The sequence below is a fragment of the Dama dama genome, chromosome 29 (assembly GCF_033118175.1).
Source record: "Dama dama isolate Ldn47 chromosome 29, ASM3311817v1, whole genome shotgun sequence".
Taxonomy (NCBI): Eukaryota; Metazoa; Chordata; class Mammalia; order Artiodactyla; family Cervidae; genus Dama; species Dama dama.
In genome coordinates this window covers 33,438,809-33,460,503 of record NC_083709.1, presented here as the reverse complement: position 1 = coordinate 33,460,503, position 21,695 = coordinate 33,438,809, and positions in this window count along the sequence as shown.

Below are 21,695 nucleotides of genomic sequence, written 5' to 3'. Positions count from 1 at the left end.
AACATCATTACATTCCTTATGAAAAACTCCAGCAAAAGCCGTTGACATGGTTTGACTATAAACATCCAGCAACTAAATGACTGTATCAAGCTACAATCCCTGTGCTCAGCGATTTAGAGGAAGTCAGCAGTTTAACCAAGGGTTTTTGTTTTTGTTTTTTTTGCTGAGCAATTGAGTCCAAAAATAAAACATTATTACATCAAACTGCAGACAAACTAAAATCTGAATACATTTGCTATCTTCTCATGGCATTTCTGTACCTAATGAGCACAGCTGAGCCTGAAGGCATCAAGATGTTTTTCACCATTAGGCAATGGTGTAGAGGATTATCACATAAGTCCTGATGGGCATCGTCAGTTCTGCTGGGCAAAGTAGGGGAAAGGTCAGAAGAGGATGCCAATGTTTTCTAATCAATGAAAGAGAGCAACTTAGCAGTTAAGGTTCCAAAGACAGCTTTGGATACATTTCTAAAACATTTCTCTGACCTTTTCGAATTCAGGGAAGATGCATTATTTGCATTAATTAGCATGTTGAAAAATTCCTTCTGGACTGCCAAGTGCCTTTCTATGAGTGGTGGGAAATATGTTAGTAATCACAGTAATCTGTTAGAAAGAGCCAATTTTTTGGACTTTGCCTCTGAGTTCATATAAAATGTGAAACAACTTAGTTACATTGCATTAGTCTTTTCTGATTGATGTAAATGTTAACATTTGTCTAACAACATCGGTGCAAGGTGCTTAGGTTTTTAAGTGCCAGTATGCTTAGGCTGGGCTTTCCAGGTGGCAATACGCTCTAGTGTTCTTGCCTGGAAAATTTCAAGGACAGAGGAGACTGGCAGGCTACTGTCCATGAGGTTGCAAAGAGTCGGACATGTCTGAACCACCAAGTGCACGCACAGACACAGACAGACAGACAGACAGACAGACACACACACAGGGTTAAACACTTGGATGTTGTTAAAAGGAAACACTTTGGGAGGTAATATAAATCATTACCACTTCCAACATAGTTACTACTTCCAACCTAGTTACCACTTAACAAACACTAAAGTTATTTCATTTAATCCTCAAAGCAATGCTTGGAAAGAAGTATGACTGGTATAATTTAACAGATAACAAAAATGTGTGGTTGGAGGGATTAAGTAATTTGGCCCCAAACCACAAAGATACTAAAGGATAGAGTTAGAATTGGAACCCAGGTCAGCCTGACTCCCAGAGCCAACATCCTTCCCCACACTTTGGTTCTCCCTCTGCCTTTGCTCTTCTCAACTGGCTGCTATTGTGAGAGTTACTTAGCTTTTTGCTGCATCAATATCTTTGTCTGTAAAAGGGCAGCAAGAATAATTTTGTGTCGTTGGGATTATGAGACTGAATTATATTCTGGTTATAAAACACTCAGTAAAATGCCTTTTTATACACACCATGATATTATCATTCTTTTAAATGATCACAAACAAGGGTTGGGAAGAATTTAGTTATCACCCTCTTTTCTCATCTGGTGAGTAGGAGTCAGATTGAATAAATGTCATTTACTGCCAACAGAGCTCACATCCGGGGTCCTAGACTGACAGAACTTGGAAGACTCCATATGAAGCCTTCTCTGTAGTAAATGATGAGGAAAGTGAGGCCAAACTGAGACTGGGAAAACTACACACTTGGTAGAACTGTTTTTAAAGCTACTGATGAGCCTGTCCATGGAAGTACAAGGAACTCTTATCTATTATTCTGCTTTTATTTCATTGCTTGAATGTGCCGTTATACAAACAATTAGTGATCAAATATATGTTATGCTCAGCATTTAAAAAATATTTATTAAAAGTGAAATTTTCTAAAAACTTAAATATCCATAGTCTGTGAAAACTTACACTTCTTATTGAAGTATATTCAAAGAAGTATAGAACAGAGTATTTTTAAAGACCAATTTGAGAGAGCAAACCTGGAGCACGCACAATTTTACTCACAGCTTTGTTATTTAAAAAATGTATTTTTATAAAGATTCATTTTTACCTTGAAAGTTCATATAAATAAGTATTAAAAACAAGAATTCTTAGTTCAAATGGGCAAGAAACATGTCTTCATTATATTTTATTTCTCAACACTGGTCATAAAATGGAAAGGGCTTGAGAGCTGAGTTTACAATGTCCTCAACATGTTAAAACAGTCTCATTAATCATCACCAAGCTCATGAGGTAAGTATTATAATGCCCACATTAAAATGAGATAACTGAGGCTCAGAGATGTTGAGTATAAATAAAGAATGTCACACAGCTATAAGGGACAGACAGGACTAGAACCCAAGTCTTTATGATTCCTAAAGCCTGAGTTTTTTCCATTATTCTAGGGTTAGAACAAAACAGAGTTTCAAACTTCAGATTTATTTTTTTACCACACATATTATCAACCAGCTCACTTTTTGTCTTACTGATTGGATCAGTCACAGTCAGTCAAGGAAAGAGAGGTTAAGTCTTTTGGTGTGGGAGTTAGATCTTGCATGGATGTAAGAAGTTGTGACTTGAAGGCAGGAGAAGCAATCACAGGGTCAGAGAATGATCTCGAGCCCTGGCACATGGGGTTAGTCAGAGCTTGTGGGAGAATCTGAGATGCTGCGCATATCCAGCTGCTAACGTGGGAAGCTCGAGGAAGGATCTGTGGAAGCTGACACCTCGGGGAAGCTGCCACCCCTCAAGTCTGCAGCTAGGCGTGTGGCTCCCAGACTCACATCCTCCCTGGGGCGGGTATAACACACTTTTGCAAGAAAGCCCCAGACTCATCAGCTGACAATGAAAGGCAAATTCGTGATCTATCTTCTGTTGATCTTGTCAGCCTTATCCTATGCCACTGCCTTACCCCATTCTTCTTCTGCAATGTAAACTGTAGCTGTCTGGTAGGTTTTGTGTGAAAAGCCAATGAAATAAAGAATGGGACAGAGCTTAGGATAAGGTCTTGCACAAAACGGATGTAAGTTGCAAACAAAACAAACTATTAATACTTCTCCTGGTTAAAGCAGAGGGTACGCTTCTCAAGGTTATTAGGCAGCTCAGAGAATTTCCACGAGGGGCCAGATCAGTTTGGAAGGCACATGAACAGAAAAGACATCAAACTATAGCATGCATCTCTCCTGGAAGCAAGCCTGTTGCAGCCTCTTCCAGGCACTGACATTGGGCACTGTTGATTCTGGGTCCTGAATTCCAGAGTCGCCACCTTTGCTGTGGCAAAGGTCTCTGTTATCAGCCATACCAGGAAATGGCTTTCATGTTCTGTATTTCTCCCTACTCTCTTCTAAACCCATATTTCCCATGTGTACATCTGACTGGCAGAGGCTGAAGGACATGTCGTCTGTGCCCTTGCTGTGTGAGAGGCTGGGAAAGCAAGGGAGTGAAAGATAAAGATAAATTTTCTGAAGGCTGCCTTCTAGAAAATGAGTTGCTTTCCTACAAATCTGATGGAAACTGGTGATAGCCTGGTGCTTAAAGCAGTCAATTCTGGTCAATTATGAGACTTAAAGCCTAGACCTCTGATCATACCAGAGGAAAAACTGGTACTTCTTTGCTCTTAAATGCTGCTTGGTTGCTGCCACAGAGTTTTGGGCTTCCCTGATGGCTCAGATGGTAAAGAATCTGCCTGCAATGTGGGAGACCCACATTCAATCCTTGGGTCAGGAAGATCTCCTGGAGAAGGAAATGGCTACCCACTCCAGTATTCTTGCTGGAGAATTTCATGGACAGCAAGCCTGGCTGTAGCCTGTGGGGTTGCAAAGAGTCTGACAGGACTGAATGACTAACACTTTCTTTCACTTTCAGTCTTATCACACCAGGGGAAGGCCTGGTTACTTCTTTGGTCTTGAATGCTGCCTGGTTGCTGGGATTCAAGCCCACGGCTAACTATATCATGCAAATACAATGGTAAGTCTTGGTCCCCAGCTTTCTCATGATACCAGAGGAAGGCCTGGTATTTCCCAAAGTCATGAAGGATGAGGGCAGGACTGGAGCCAGTGTTCTGCCATTCCATATTACTATGGTACCCCAATCCCTGATTACTTGAAGGGAGGGGTTGGTGCTTTCCTAGCCATATAGCTCATCAGCCCCTTGGCCCAAGACTGATGTGTTGCTCTCTCTAGGAGTCTGCTGTCTGTCTTGTTGGATCTCTGTGCATCGCTTTAGACTGCAGTGGATTAGACAGACCTGCTGACCTGCTACTGCTTCTATCTCTGTAAGCTTCATTCATTTGTTCATTCATTTAGTACTGGTGTGTGTCATGAGTGGCATTTTCCCTTCTTGCACAAAAGCAAATGCCTGGTTTCCACCTTTGGAAGATCGGACTCCTAATATAGAAAATTACCAAGACATGATCAAGCTGGATTCATCCCAGGATCATAAGGGTGGTTTGACATATATGCCAGTCAATCAATGTGACATACCACATCAACAAAAGAAAAGACAGAAACCACATGATCATCTCAATAGATGCAGAAAAAGCATTTGATAAAATTCAACATCCAAGCATGATAAAAAAATCTTACCAAAGTGGGGACAGAAGGAACATATATCAAATTAATAAAAGCTATTTATGATAAAAACTCACAGCCAACATAATACTCGTTAAAAGTTGAAAATCCTTCCTTCTAAAATCAGGAACAGGACAAAGCCACTCTCACCATTTTTAGTCAACAGAGTACCGAAAGTTCTAGCCACAGGAATCAGACAAGAAAGAAAAATAAAAGATATCCAGAATGGAAGGGAAGAGGCAAAATTGTCATTATATGCTGATGACATGATACTATATATAGAAAATCCTAAAGATTTCACAGAAAACCTATTAGAACTATTAAATGAATTTAGCAAAACACCAGACTAGCATACAGAAATTGGTTGCATTTCTTTACATTAACAGTGAAATATATGAAAGGGAAAGTAAAAAAAAGGAAAAGTCTTTTAAAATCACATTAAAAAATACTTAGGAATAAAGCTAACCAAGGAGGTAAAACCTGCTGGAGAACTATAAAACAGTGATAAAGGAGACTGAAGATGATTCAAAGAAATGGGGCGATATTTCATGCTCTTGGGCCTGCATGCATGCTAAGTTGCTTCAGTTGTATCTGGCTCTTTGAGACCCTATGGACTGTAGCCTGCCAGGCTCCTCTGTCCTTGGGATTCTCCAGACAAGAATACTGGAGTGGGTTGCCATATCCTCCACAAGGGGGTCTTCCCAACCCAGGGATTGAACCCGGGTCTCTTAATCTTCTGCATTGGCAGGTGGGTTCTTTTACTGCTAGTGCCACTGGGAAGCCCATACTCTTGGATGGGAAGAATTACTGGTGTTAAAATGGCAGTACCACCCAAAACAATCTACAGATTTAGTGCAATCCCTATCAAATTACCCATGACATTTTTCACATAACTAAAACAAATAATCCCAAAATTTGTATGGAATGACAAAAGACCCAGAGTTGTCAGAGCAATCTTGAAGAAAAAGAACAAAACAGAAGGCATAACCTTCCCGGAATTCAGACTACAAGACCACAGTAACCAAAACAGTGTGTTATTGGTACAAAAACAGACATGTGGATCAATGGGACAGAATAGACAGCCCAGAAATAAACCCACACACCCAGGGGCAATTAATCTTTAACAAACGTGGCAAGAATATACAATGGGGCAAAAGAGTCAGTCTCTTCAGCAGGCGGTGTTAGGAAAGCTGGACAGCCACACGTAAATCAATGAAGTCAGAACACACCCTCACACCATACACAAAAATAAGCTCAAAATGGTTTAAAGACTTAAATATAGGACATGACATGACAAAACTCCTGGAGGAGAACATAGGCAAAACATTCTCAGATATAAATCATGGCAATGTTTTCTTAGGTCTGTCTCCCAAGGCAACAGAAATAAAAGCAAAAATAAACAAATGGAACCTAGTTAAACTTATAAGCTTTGCATAGCAAAGGAAACCACAAACAAAACAAAAAGACAATATACAGATTGAGAGAAAATCTTTGTAAATAATGAAAAAAAAAAAAAAAAACCCAAATAACTCAGTCAAAAAATGGGCAGAAGACCTACAAAGACATTTCTCCAAAGAAGACATACATGTGGACAGTAGGCACATGAAAAGATGCTGAACAACAACAACGAGATGCTCAAAATTGCTAACTATTAGAAGAATGCAAATCAAAACTACAATGAGGTATCACCTCACGCTGATCAGAATGGCCATCATTAAAAAGTCTACAAATAATAAATGCTGGAGAGGGTGTGGAGAAAAAGTAATCCTCCTACAGTGTTGGTGGGAAAGTAAATTGGTACAACCACTGTGGAAAAGAATATGGAGGCTCCTTAAAAAACCAGAAACAGACTTGCCACATGATCTAGCAATCCCATTTCTGGGCATATATCTGGAGAAAACTCTAATCTGAAAAGATATCTGCACCCCAGTGTTCAGAGCAGCACTATTTACAATAGCCAGGACACAGAAACAACCTAAGTGTTCATTGACAGATGAATGGATAAAGAAGATGTGGTATAAATATATGCAATGGAATACTACTCAGTCACAAAAGAGACTGAAATAATGTCACTAGCAGCAACATGAGTGGGCATAGAGGTGGTCAAACTAAGTGAAGACGTCAGACAGAAAAAGACAAATACCGTGTGACGTAACTTATGCATGGAATCTGAATCTGATATAAATGAGCTTATTTACCAAACAGAAACAGAGTCACAGACATAGAAAAGTTTATGGTTACCAAAGAGGAAATGGGGTAGGAGAAGGATAAATTAGGAGTGTAGGACTAGCAGATACAAACTACTATATGTAAAAAAGATAAACAGCAAGGTCCTACTGTACAGAACAGGGAACTATATTCAATATACTGTGATAAACCATAATGGAAAAGAATATGAAAAATAATATACACATTCTTCTATATGTATATTCTTTTTCATATTCAGATATATGTATATCTGCCTGCAATGTGGGAGACCCAGGGTTGATCCCTGAGTCAGGAAGATCCCCTGGAGAAGGGAATGGCTACCTACTCCAGTATTCTTGCCTGGAGAATTCCATGGACAGAGGCTGTAGTCCATGGTGTTGCAAAGAGTCAGATATGACTGAGTGACTAACACTTTCACTTTCATATGGTTAGATGTGTATATATATATATATATATATGATTCAGATAAGTATATATATATCTGAATCAGTATATACATATATTTCTGAATCAGTTTGCTGTACACCAGAAATTAACACATTGTTAATAAACTATAAATATTTCAATTAAAAAAATAAATATTGAAATTTACCCAAATATAGGAAAGTTGTTCAAAGATGCTGGTGGCCACAAAGCTTGACAGATATCTATTACCTCCAATAAATATTAATTCATAACTATTTCCCCTGCCCTATACCCTACTGGCTTATTTCTGCTGGACTCCATTACCTGAAAGAGTAGATTTTGGCCTTAGGCATGCCTGGGCAAGCTTGGGTCCAAATTCTGCTATTGCTGTGTCACCCTGGATAAATAGCACTCTCTAATAAGTCTCAGTTCCTCATTAGTGAAACAAGGCACTATAGTAATTGTTATGATAACTATCGTTTAATCATGATATAACTGACTTTGTCATGTCAAAGTGTTGTTATTATGATGAAAATAAGGTATGCAAAACAAGCAAAGTATGCAAGGACTTACTAACATCTCAAGCACACAGTAAGCATACAAGAAGTGCAAGTGATTCTAATAGGAAGACTTCGAGGAAAGGAGTTCTATCCTGCTCTCAATTCCTTAGGGCTCAGTCTGGTGATAGTGCACTCTGTTCTCTTTCCTTTTTTAAAAAAATATTTGGACACACCAGGTCTTAGTTGTGGCACACAGGATCTTTGATCTGTGTTGCAGTATGTGGGATCTTGAGTTGCAGCATGCAAATTCTTAGTTGTGGCACGTAGGATCTAGTTCCCTAAACAGGGACTGAACCCAGGTCTCCTGCACTTGAAGCAGGAAGTCTTAACTACTAGACCGCCAGGGAAGTCTCCCACTCTGTTTCCTTACTCACTTTCATCCTAAAACCCATTTGCAGAAGCAATTCTGGGAAATCTGCTCTTCATCAAAGGAAGGGGGAGGAGGATACAAAAAACTGGAAAAACATGCAGGGCTCATGGCAACTCATGCCTATTTATCATGGATATGCAGCAAGCTTCCTTAATGTGAAATTCCCAACGTACAAAGCATTTTAGTGCAGGGCAAATGTGGGCCTTAGGATAACAGTCTGATGTTGAATTCCAGCATTCCTTTTTACTACTTGTGGTACCTCAGGCCCTAGTGCCACTCACCAATTTATTCATCTAACAGACAGAAGTTTGTGGGTCATCTACTGTGTGCCATACCATGGACTGGTGTGAACAGCACAGAGATTTCTTTAAGGACGACAGACGTGGTGGTGAACACTCCTGATTAACTGCAAACAATGTGATGATAAGAGGTGACTGCAAGGTATAGCAATGGCACAGAATAAAGAGCACTTCTGTCTTTCTGGGTAGAGGGGAGGCCTCAGAGAATGGTCTACAGGGTAGATAACATTGCAGCTGGGTTTAAAGACTGAATAGGCATTTTCAGGATAGGCACTGGGGAAAGGAACCCCTTAAAACAGATTAACTGTGAACTTTTAGAAATCAGTGGACCAGATAATCAATAATCACATATTTTTAAAAAATGGATAAAGTCTTTAACATTAAAAAGCTCCTTATCTTCACTAGCAGCTGCAGTTAGTGATAAGTACCAGCACCAAAATACCCATAGAGCTATTAAGTGTCATCTCACAGGTCTGGCCTGGGCAGGACAGGTGCTCTCTCCCTTTTCAATCAGGGTTTACTCTGAAAGAGGATTCTGATTGAGCCACTTGCCTAAGTCTCTGGAATTGTCACGTGCCTACTGTCAGTATCATAATATCAATGAACATTATACTGAAAACCTGGGTCTCCAGAAAGGGCTGCTGCTGCTGTAAGTTGCTTCAGTCATGTCTGACTCTTTGCGACCCTATGGTCTTATAGCCCACCAGGCTCCTCTGTCCATGGGATTCTCCAGGCAAGAATACTGGAGTGGGTTGCCATGCCCTCCTCCAGGGGATCTTCCCGATCCAGAATTGAACCTGTGTCTCTTGTCTCCTGCATTGGCAAGAAGGTTCTTTACCACTAGCACTACCTGGGAAGACCCAGAAAGGGCTAGATTTCTAAAATAAGAGGATAGGAGTATAGGGTAATCACTCTACTGCAATTAAGAAGGGAAGGAGGAACAGAAATGGGCTATGTGAACTAGTGTTTATGAGATGTACGAGTATGGCTATAGATCAAATATTTGATGTAGTAAACCAACACAGTTTCATTTCCTCCCTAAATCATGCTATCTTGTCACTTCTACCTCCATGGCGAGGCTTGTTATTCCAGGGAAAGAGAGGACAGATTCTGCCTAGGAAGAGCCAGTGTCGGATTTTCTGGGACATGATTATGCTTATGGAGTGTATTAGTCAGTTCTGGCTCTTACAATACCATAGACTGGGTGGCTTAGGCAACAGGCATTTATTCCTCAGTTTTGGAGGCTTGAAAGCTGAGCTGAGGAGGCCAGCAGGGCTGGGTTCTGGATGAAGGCCTTCCCCCTGGTTCACAGGTGGTTTCCTTCTTGCTGTGTCCTTACACAGTGAAGAATGAGGGAGCTCTGGTCCCTTCATCTCTGTACAAGGGAACTATCCCATCTGGTCATGTCTAAACCTGCTTAGTTACCAAAGGCCCCAAAATACTATCACACTGGAGATGAAAGATTCAAAATGGAAATTTAGGACTGCAACATTGTAAGGCAGCATAAGTTAGGATATGACAGAAAGGAAACAAAATGTCTGGCTTTTCTTGCTCAGGTGGGCTGCAGCAGAAAAAGAGACAGAAATAGAGCTGGGGGGAGGCATTTTATGCTTCTGTTTCCCCTTCCGGAAGCTGCACGCTGATATGAGGCTGCTCCCTGCCCCACCCCCAAGATTAAATCAATGGTGGACAAAATGATGAAACTACATTTTCTTTGGTCATAAAAAAAAAAAAGTAGGGTTAAATGATAAGAACTGCCATAATATTATCCAAGTATTTGAGTGGCAGAGTGAATAGAGACTATTTCCATGTTTGTCTGTTTTTTATTAGTCATGATTCTCAGTCAGACAAGATGAACACTGAACTGTGGTTTTTCTCATTTGCTGCTTCATATCACTCACCTCTTTTTAAAGGCTTTCATGTATTTAACTTTTTGGACTCACCTCTTAATGAGTGAATCCATGGGTCTATGACGTGCAATATGTTTATAAATTTGCACAGCAGGGAATCCACTTAAAGCCAGATTTTTTTTTTTTTTTGTCTTGGGTTTTAGTTAAGTCTGGACATGTCTGCACAGCTGGTAGAGAAGGCTGATAGGGCTCTGTTTACTGTGGGACTAAAGCTCCTCATGATAAAGACTCCATCTTGAGTGAACAGAATAGAGGCCAAAGAAAAATGACTATTGAGTCTTAAAATACATAGCAAGTCTTGAATTAGGCCTATTTTTTAGTAAAAGTTTCTAAACTTCTTTAACTCCCATTCCAGTTCCAGTTCAGTCACTCAGTTGGGTCTGACTCTTTGTGACACCATGAACCGCAGCACACCAGGACTCCCTGTCCATCACCAACTCCCGGAGTTTACCCAAACCCATGCCATTGAGTTGGTGATGCCATCCAGCCATCTCATCTTCTGTCATTCCCTTCTCCTCCTGCCCTCAATCTTTCCCAGCATCAGGGTCTTTTCCAATGAGTCAACTCTTTGCATCAAGTGGAAAAAGGATTGGAGTTTCAGCTTCAGCATCAGTCCTTCCAATGAACACCCAGGACTGATCTCCTTTAGGATGAACTGGTTGGATCTCCTTACAGTCCAAGGGACTCTCAAGAGTCTTCTCCAACACCACAGCTTAAGAGCATCAATTCTTCTGTGCTCAGCTTTCTTTATAGTCCAACTCTCACATACATACATGATCACTAGAAAAACCACAGCCTTGACTAGATGGACCTTTGTTGGCAAAGTAATGTCTCTGCTTTTTCATATGCTGTCTAGGTTGGTCATAACTTTCCTTCCAAGGAGTAAGCATCTTTCAATTTCATGCCATTCAACGGATAGTAAAATACAAAGCCTGTGGGACTTGATTAAGCTTAAGGAGGAATAACACAAGATGTGAAAAAGAGGAGATGAAAAGCCCATCCCTTTGGGTCCAATTGGTTAAAGGATAGTAATGCAGGGTCAGACAGAGGGGAGGGAGGAATCTCATTCAGACTGTCTCCTACTTCATCAAGGAAATAAGAGGACAACAGGCATAAGGTCTGTCAACTTTCCAGTATTTCCCCTATAAACACCTATATTTATACTGCTCTTCAGAAACTTTTGTCTCAGAAGATGTGATGTTACACTTTTCGTGAAATATCTGTGCCCCATCCCTTTCCACCTCTCGAGACCTTGCTGTTGTCCAGGACAAAAAAATTGTCCTCTTATCTTCTTAGGTTCAGTATCTGGGGGCTTGAAAAATAAATTAACAAAAAGATTAATAGGACAAAGAGCACACTTTTAAAATTAATATTTACATGCACAGCAATTGACAGAAAAGAAGCAAAACTCAAGGACGCTATTAGACTTGGAGGTTTATATACTATTTTAATGAAGGAAGGAGGGTCTGTGCATCAAAGGATGATAAAACATGAAGTAATTAGGAAACATACAGAACTAAAGGAGGATAAGGGTTATTTTAGTAATGTCCGTTTATTCAAACTCATCTTGATGTTGACTCTATCTCTGGTGATAAGAACCGCTCTTCCTGGTGGTGGGGGTACCTTCACAAAGAGAAATTGATTCCCTACTAGGCAGATGAAAGGAGGAGATAGAATCTTTCCTGCATCTGTTGATTCTCAATTGTCTTCAGCTCAAAATCATCCTTATCCAAGGTGGCATATTCTGATCCCCCTCTCTATATCAAGCATACTCTCCCTGTGTTAGAGCTCCATTTCTGTCCCTGGTTGCTTCTTCCTCTCTTCTTGTGTGTGTGCCTGCGTGCTCAGTCGTGTCTAACCCTTTATGTCCCCATGGACAGTATGTAGCCTTCCAGGCTCCTCTGTCCATGGGATTTCCCAGCAAAAATACTGGAGTGGGTTGCCATTTCCTCCTCCAGGGGATTTTACTGACCCAGGGATGGACCCCACATCTCCTGCTTGGCAGGTGGTTCCTTTACCACTCATCCACCTGGGAAGCTCAAATGCTTCTTATCTAAGTGATGCATCCAGTGGCCCTTTCACATTCATTCAGAATTATTTTGTTGAGGATTTTTCAAGAGCAGTCATTGATCTAAGCACTGAGGATACTCTGGGTAAATAGTCCAGACATAGTCCCTATCCTCCTCAAATGTATCATCTTTTGTCTCTACCCCTTCTAGTTACCATCTAATCTCATTTCCTTTTCATCCAAACCTCAGACTAATCTACTCTCCCTGAACTTTCCTGTATAATCTTTATTTAAATTAGTGCCATGGTATCTATCATCCAAACCAGAGACCTATGAACTTATTTCAGTTTCCTCCTGCTCCTCACCCCACACATCATTAAATCCAGGTAGTGTTACCTAAATATTAAAAAAAAGAGACACACCCCATCTCCGTTCCAACCACCATCTTTCTAGACTGGCCTTCACCATCCCTTGCTCATCAGTGGTCATTATAATGGGTCTCTCTGCCTCTAATGTCAGTTCTGTTAAATTTGTCCTCCAGATGGGAGCTATAGCAGTCACTGTAATGCTTTTAACTCCTCTAAGAGTCTCCATTTCCAACAGGATAAAGTCTGAGTTCTCAGTGGGGCCTCAGATTTTTGTCACAGCCTTCATCTCTGACCTTGCCACTTGTAACTACCTGACGTGCCCTTTGTCCTTGCGGGTCTCCACATAGGGCATGCTTGGTAGGTGTGTGTGCTTAAGTTCACAGCAGCTGGGAGCACTCTTTCCTAGGCTCTTCTTGTGCAGCTTTATTTACCTGAAGAGTTTCCTAGCTTTGTGACCTTCTCTAAAAAGCCTTTTCAGATAGTCCCTCTTCCTGGAGGGAAGGATGGGTGTCCTCCTCTATGCTCCCCAGTGGCTGTGGGTGTCTACTCATCACTGTGTTCTTATATTCTAGCTCTCCATTCAGTCTTTCTTGCCTTCAGCTCCTTCAGCAAAGTGCGTGTTGCACGGTAGGCACTCAATAACTCTTTGTGGAATGAGGCCCAGATAAACCTTGATCTGGGCTTTTCCATGACTGGATGAGATTCCCAGGGCTACAGACATGGAACCCGATCCTAACCATGGTTTCACTCTGTAGAGTCATTAGACAGCCAGCATCTCCTCCAAGGGATGATATACTAATGGCTTAGCCTCAGCCTTCCACTCACTGCTCTGTTCAACCTTTGCTATAGCAGGAAATCACCTTGATCTGTGAAAACACCCATGACACACAGTCATTATCACTAATTCTTAACTCCTGCCAAGATCTTCTCCCTGCACATTGGCCTCTCTTTTTATAGAGATCAAAATCAGACATTTAAGGGTGAAGTTAGGGGTTGAGCAAACAGATATGAATAAATTGGAGAAAGAAACCATCTGGGTAACATGTCATTGAGCCCTTCAATGTCTGAGATCTAAAATGCTATTTATCTAATCACTCAATATGTATACACTTGTATTTACATGCTAAGCATCCTTTTAAAGTCACCATAGCTTCACTATGATCCAGAATGAGGATTCTTGACTATGTGGTGTCATGAAGATGTCCAAATTGCTGGTATGAAGACTGAGACCAGGAGTCAGTGAATAGGTAAATCCTCTGTGGAGACCCACATTACCCTTACACACGCACAGGTACAAATGCTAGAGCCAAAAAGGACCTTAGGGATCATCTCAGTGAACTCTCGTTTTATAGATTTAGAAACTGAGGCTATTAAAGGCTTAAGTCCGTGTTCTCAGATGTTACCCACGGATATTGCTGGAAAGCATTTAAAGGTCCTAGAAAAAAGGTTAGAAATGTGAATTCCTTGTTCTCATCCCACCAGCAGGGATTTGACTCAGGTGTGGGTTGGAAAATATTGATTTCCATGAGTTACAAAGTTATCCCTGTCACAGTCAGGATGAGAATATCAGCTCTCTTCTCTTTACACTACAGCATATGACTTTCCTCCATTTATCTAATGAAATACAATCCCCCCTTTTTTCCACTGAATTCACATGGGACCCTCACTCTGTCACACAAATTTCTTGCTGCTGCTTTCAGCTTCATGCTATTCACAAACTGGATAAGGAAAACCATCCTTGTTTACATCCACGCAGTTTATAAAGTGTTCACAAAGAAAAGACTATGCCACAGCCTTTTGGAGAAGGGCATGGCAACCCACTCCAGTATTCTTGCCTGGAGAACCCCATGGACAGAGGAGTCTGGTGGGCTACAGTCCACGGGGTCGCAAAGAGTCAGACATGACTGAAGAGACAGCATGCATGCACTCATGGCCCTTTAGTTCACATTAGAGTTTTGTATGTGGACATCACTCCCTTAACCCCGATCCCTTTGGGATTCTTCATTGGCCTAATTGATAATCTTCCCACCTGAACTTCATCCAGTCTGTATTTTTCTCTACCTTGTCCCAACATGATGTCATTAAAGATGTCAAATCTCTGGCTGACACCCGGAATGCTGCATCTAATTTTTCCCTCAACTCGAGGGCTTGTGAGATGATAAATTCTTAAAAAACTGGGATGAAACTTTCCTGGTTTCTTAATAGTCTCTCCTTTCTTAAAGTCTGTAACCCCTGTCTCCTGGTTTTCTTCATGTCTCTCTGACAATTACTTCTTTCATTCATTGGCTCTGTCCTCATTTCTTGTAATCCAGTTGCCCTCACCTCTACATACGGACATCATTCTACATGCTCTCTCCAAGTTGTCTCTAAACTGATGACTCCAAGATCTACAGCCACCCTTTCCAAATGTAGGTCCCATATTCTCAGCCACACTTAAACTGTCTGGCTGCAGCCTTATATCAGAAATGCAGTCTGCAGTCACTCTTTTGTCTGCCCATCCACTGTTCTTAGAGGATGTGTCTTCTCACGGTCCATAAAGAGTAGCCATGTAAATTATTATATGGCCTCATCTCTCAGGCCATAGCTGATTTGATCAGACTGGCTATCTGATCCGAGCCAGTCCAATCAGATTCTCTTACCTGTGGGAACTGCAACAGTAAGGTGACATAGGGCTTGGGACCTTGTTCTGAAGATAAATGGGCAGAGGAAACCAGTATAGTGAGAATCTGGGGCCGGCAGGAAAAGAGAAATGAAGGAAAGTACAATATGATTGCCGAGAGAGACAGAGTGTGTGGTTGCCCCAGGATTTTCTGGTCCTAATGAGACTCTGCTCTATTGCCCTCATTGTAATTCCTGAAATTCAATGATTCACATTTCAAATATCATTTGACAACATACTTTATGTCAGGAACTTTGCAAGATACAAGAGATACTTCATTGAATAAGAAGAATATGTTCTCTGGCCTTACAACTCTTATGTTTGAATGCTTTCTCGCAGTAAATTCCTTCTTACTTGTATGTTTGAGTGAGTTTGTTGCAATCCAAGGATCCATTATTAGTATATAAATTAATTCTTAATATATCTCAGATCACACTTGTCTTCCTCACTATGCAAGCTCCTTCTCCAGAAAACTGGTCTAGATCAGTGGTGTGGTGGTTGGGACACTCAGTCTTAAAAAGCAAAAACCTTGTAGTTGTTATTCAATCCTTCTCTGCTTCACCTCATATCCAGTCCATGGCCAAATACGTTGGATTCTACCTCAAAATGTTCTTCCCTTCAGACATTCCTTTTAATCTCTACTTTTATCCTGTCTTAAATTAGATCTTTGACACCTCCCACCTGCAATGTTTCAAGCACCTCTTATCAGATCTACCTGTTGACCTTCTAAACAAGTCCATTGGCTTCCCACTGCCCCAGGGACAAAGGACAGGCTCCTTTTACAAAGGACGAATGTCACCTGTTCCAACATTCCTCTGTCACTCCCCCCACAAGTTGTATTACAGTGATTTCCAACCACATGAAACATCTAGCATTTTCTGAGTTTGTGCTTTTCCTTTTTTATTATTAAATAAATCACTCTTTAATCACCTGGCTTTGTTTTATCCACAAGATCAAGTTCAGTTTTTTCTAGTCTGTTTTCCCAAACCACATGACTTCTAAATACATATTTCTCTCTATCTAATGAGGCTTTTCTCACATCTCTGCCTGGTAAGACAAGCTCCAATATCATCACTTCTGATCTGGGAAGAAGACATGTCCTCTTAAGGCATTCTGTCCACTCTCAGAGAGTTTGCAATCCAGATAAGGGTAAGCAGAGGTAACAATAATAATCCCTCGTAACTATGCTGGGGGTTATCCCGTTTGGGATAAATGTGTCAAGGTTATACCATTTGAACCATAGAGCAACCCAGAGAGGCAGATAAAGCAGGAATGCACCTCATTTTATAGATGAGAAAATGGGCCTGAAGGAACAAATGTTCTGTCTAATGTCATGTGGTCAGTCAGAGATAGGACCAGATTCTGGAAACAGGTCTTTGCAAAATTCTGTCACATAAAAGATCTGAGTCCAGATATTTCACTAGTTCTGCAACATGTGATTTTAATTTCATTTTAAAACATGTTTTAATAATTAAAAAAACTGATTGAGATAATATAAAATTGATAACATGAAGCTGACCATTTTAATCATTTTAAAGGGTGTCGTCCTATGATTTTTAGTATATTCATTATGTTGCACAACCATCATCATGACCTAACCCCAGGATATTTTCATCAATCTCTGAAGAAACACTGTGTCTTCCAGTTATTTACCCTCCACCTTATACCTGGTCACCTCTAGTCTACTGCCTCTATGGATTTGCCTATTCTGGACATTTCAAATGAATAGAATCACACAACATATGGCCTTTTGTGTCTGACTTCTTTCAATTAGCATAATGTTTTTAAGGTTCATCCATGTTGGAGCATGTATTAGTATGTTGTTCATTTTTATGGCTAAATAATATTCCATCATATGGATATACTATATCTTATCTATTCAGTTGATGCATATTTGATTATTTCCACTTTTTGGCTATTATGAATGATATGGCTATGAACGTTCATGTACAAGTTTTTGTGTGAACATATATTTTCAATTCTTTTAGGTATAAAGATAGAGAGGGGGCAGAGAGATAGTTTTGTGTCTTATTTTTTCCACATAGCATTATATCACGAGCAATATTACACACAGCCATCCCTCCGTATTCTCAGGGGATTGGTTCAAGCCCATCCCTTCCCCATACCAAAATCTGTGGATACACAAGTCTGTTATATAAAATGGTGCAGTATATAAAATGTTATATAAAGTGTGCACCTATGCACATCCTGAAGTAGACTTTAAATCATCTCTAGATAGCTTATAATACCTAAGACAATGTAAATGCTATATAAATAGTTGTTACACTGTATTTCTCAGGGAATAATGTAAGGAAGAAGTCTGCACATATTTAGTACAGATGTAACTATGGTAGGCCTAACAACATAGTACATGTCAGCAATAACATAACATTTTCTTTATTTCAACACTTGTAAATTGCTTTTTTTAATGACCTGGATGGGAAATACACAGAATAAAACACAGAATATTTAAAATACAAGTACATATAGAAAATGTAATTGCAAACAGAGAAAATATAAGTCCATTCTCTCTCTCTCTCACACATACACTCACACACACACACACACACACACACACACACAATGTTAACATTCACCAAAACCCTGGTTCTCCTCTTCTGATAACACTGCTCTGATGATGATGGTGCCAGTGACCGGTGTTCATGGGGCCTACAATGCTGATGTGATGAAGCGATGAGATGTATGGTACTCTAGCTAAGCGGTGAGATAGCAGGCCAAACTCACCCTTCTGACACAATGTCAGAAGGCTCATCTATGCCAGGATGAGCTGACATGGGTGCTTTATAAGAGGCTGCAGCAGTGAGATAGTGTTAGGGGGTGGGCACATCACTTCCACATTCTCTTCAGTGAATCAGGGGTATTGGGGATGACTGGGAGCATTGCCAATTACGAGAAGGCTTTGAATTGCAGCCCCTTCTTTTCCAGGTATTTCTTCACTCCAGGAATGAAGCACTGGTGGAACCATTCCAAGAACAAGATGGTGGCACCCAAGCCTTCTTGTTGTGTTACCAAAACACAGGCAGGCAATTTTTGGTTTTGTTCATAAGGGCCCGTAGATTGCATGCTCTGCAAAGGAGGCCTGGCTTAATCATATGGCCTGCTGGGTTGCCACCCAACTGCAGAGTAAGGCCATGTCCCCAGGCCTTGAACCTGGGGGCCTGCTTGGCTTTCTTGTGTGTGTGGGTGTGATTGGGCAGCTAACTTCCAGAATAAGCCTGTCTCATCACACTTGAAGACTTGCTCTGGATGGTAACCTTTCTCTTCTATGAGTTTCTTGAGCTCTTCTGGGAACCCCACCGATGCTGCCTTGGTTATCAGTTGGTGGTGATTCTCTTGTGATGAAGTTCTTGAGGCTGCTGCACTCTGCGCAGCTAGCCAGCTGCCCCTTACCAGCCTCCTGGCTCCGGCTCAGCCCCTCAGACCTTCACAGAAGTGCTCACAGGGACTAAGCGCTTTTTCACACATCATTTTGCCATCAACAGGGATATGTTTCTGGGACATATCCTCTAGCCACACATTCAATACTTTCTCAGTCTTTGCAAGCTCTTTGTCAGGAACCAGGGAGACAATTCTGCCGTTGTCGAGACAGCACTAACACTTCTGTGAATTCAGCTTCTTTCGCTTTATTGCGGAAATGCCCTTCCTACTGACCTCACGGCCCACTTCTGCAGGCGACACGCTGCTTTTCAAAAGATCTAAGATTTCCATTTTCTCAAGATTGTGATTCACAGCTCCCTCTCTGAGGGATTGCTTTGACCACTTGCTTTTTGGGAGCCATTTTTTCATAGAAACAAAGGTTGCACACAGTACAAGTAGCCACCAAACAAGACGTAAGTCTCACAGTGCTCACGCTTGTTCAGGAGAGACGGTCTGTGAACCATCAGGAGGCTACAGAAAGGTGTCCCTTGCCTGTTTTTTGCACAGTGCTCCATGTGAGCCAAATTAAGTTTTGTTTTGAGGAACTTTCTGGATTTTTAAAAAATATTTCTGATCCAGGATTGATTTAACTTGTTGGAGGCAGAACCCAGTGGAGGCAAAATCAGCTGAGGTGGAACCTACCAGAAAGTAATGATGTAATGAGTTTACTTAACATCCTTAATATCTTTTTAAAGATAGATATCTAGAAGTGGGATTACTAGATGGAAGTCTGTTGTAAGGCTCTTGCTTTTTATGGTTAGATTTGCTTGTAAAGTGATTGCAACAATTTGCAAGTTCCCTTGATAAAATGCTATACCCTGCAGTCGCTGAATAGTATCAGTTTTTAGTATTAGCTGGTTTGGTGGAATGATAGTATTTTGTTTTCTCAGCCTTTTAAAATTTAATGCATGGGTGCTCAGTCACCCAGTTGTGGCCTAGTCTTTGCGACCCCATGGACTATAGCCCGCCAGACTCCTCTGTCCATGGAATTTTCTGGACAAGAATATTGGAGTGGGTTGCCAATTCCTCCTCCATGCCATCTTCCCCACCCAGGAATGGAACCTGCATCTCTTGTGTCTCCTGCATTGGCGTGTGTTTTTTTTTTTTTTTTAAAACCACTGAGCCACCTGGTAATATTGAATATGAAAATTCTGTTTTATTTCAATTCCTCAGAATGTTTATATCCTATATACATTTTTCTGTGAAGATTTTAGTATGTTTTCTAATGAGGTATATGAATTCTGAGTTTATTATGGATGGAAAAAATACCTCGTCAGTCTTATTTGTAGCAAATTTTCTTCTCAGTTTTGTTGGCAGGAAGGAGAGAGGTCTGCATTTAGTTCTGATAGTTATATTCTTTGACTTACAGATGCTTCATGTTTTCTTCTACATTAAATTTTGTAAGTTTTACTTTTTGCATATTCTTCAAGAGCTTTTAGGTTTGGGTCCTTGTTCACAAGGGAACCACAAAGGTACTGGTTTCTCTGTCTACTTTCAGGTTTTGATCTCACTTAGCCCTCTGGAATTTAGTGGCATTCTTAGGAAAGATCTAATTTTATTTTTTCATAAAATTTCAGCCATGGTATTTTATTTATTATGACTTTAAAATTTATTTCTGGTAGGGCCAATGCTTATTGATTATTCTTTATTTTTGTTAGTCTTTTTGACATTTCATATGCATTTTTGGCTATAGGTGAATTTTATCATTACACTGTCAGATATTCTTGAAATCCTATTGAGATTTGGATTTAGATTGCATTTAGATATATAATTTAATTTGACATGTTTACAACATTCAATTTCCCATTCAGGAACATCAGTTATCTGTCTACTCTTGTGTCCTACAGGCAGGTTTTGTGATTCTTTTCATATAGATCATGCACATAAGCTTATCCCTAGGGTTTTTGTATGCCTATTGTTAAAATTGGAGAAGGAAATGGCAACCCACTCCAGTATTCTTGCCTGGAGAATCCCATGGACAGAGGAGCCTGGCAGGCTACAGTCCTCGGGGTCACAAAGAGTTGGACACAACTGAGCGACTTCACTTGTTAAAATAGAGAGTAGAACTTTTTGCTGTTTTTCTATTTAAAAATACATTTTCACTGATAATGAATATTTTCATTTATGTTCTGTCTCAGGTATTAGGTTTATATGAAATTGTGATAGTTTTCCGGTCAATGCTTTGAGGTTTTAAGGTTATATGATGTGATACTATTTGCATATAGTTACTGTATCGCCTCTTCACTTGTAATAGCTGTATTTTCTCCTTCAAATATTAGAGCACTGTTTAAAGACATTATTACAGGCATACCTTGGAGATATTGCAGGTTTGGTTCTACACCACCACAATAAAGAAAATATGACAATAAAGTGAGTCACACAAACATTTTGGTTTCCCAGTGTATATAAAAGTTATATTTACAGTATAGTGTAGTCCGTTAAGTGTGCAGTAGCATTATGTATAAAAATGCACATACCTTAATAAAAAATAAGTATTGCTAAAAAATGCTAACCATCACCTGAGCCTTCTCTAAGTGGTAGCAGTAGTATCCAAGATCACTGATCAGGGATCACCATGACAAACAAAATAACTGAAAAAGTGAAATATTGAGAGAATTAGCAAAACGTGATACTGAATCACAAAGTGAGCACACGGTATTGGAAGATGGTGGTGTTAGCCTTGCTTGGCACAGGGTTACCATAAACCTTCAATTTGTAAGACACACAGTATCCATGAAGTACAATAAAGTGAAATGAAACAAAGTATGCCTGTGCACCATAATGGAAACAGAAGGAGTCTTAATCTTCTTCCTGTTGCTAATGAGAATGCCTCTAGTTCTTGCTTTGCTGTTAAGAAAATGACTGGGTATTGGTTTAAGTTAAATATTATTCCTCATGTTAAGGAAGGATCCTTACATTCCTGGTTTGTTAATATGTGTATATTTTTTAAATAAGGAATCAGGATTG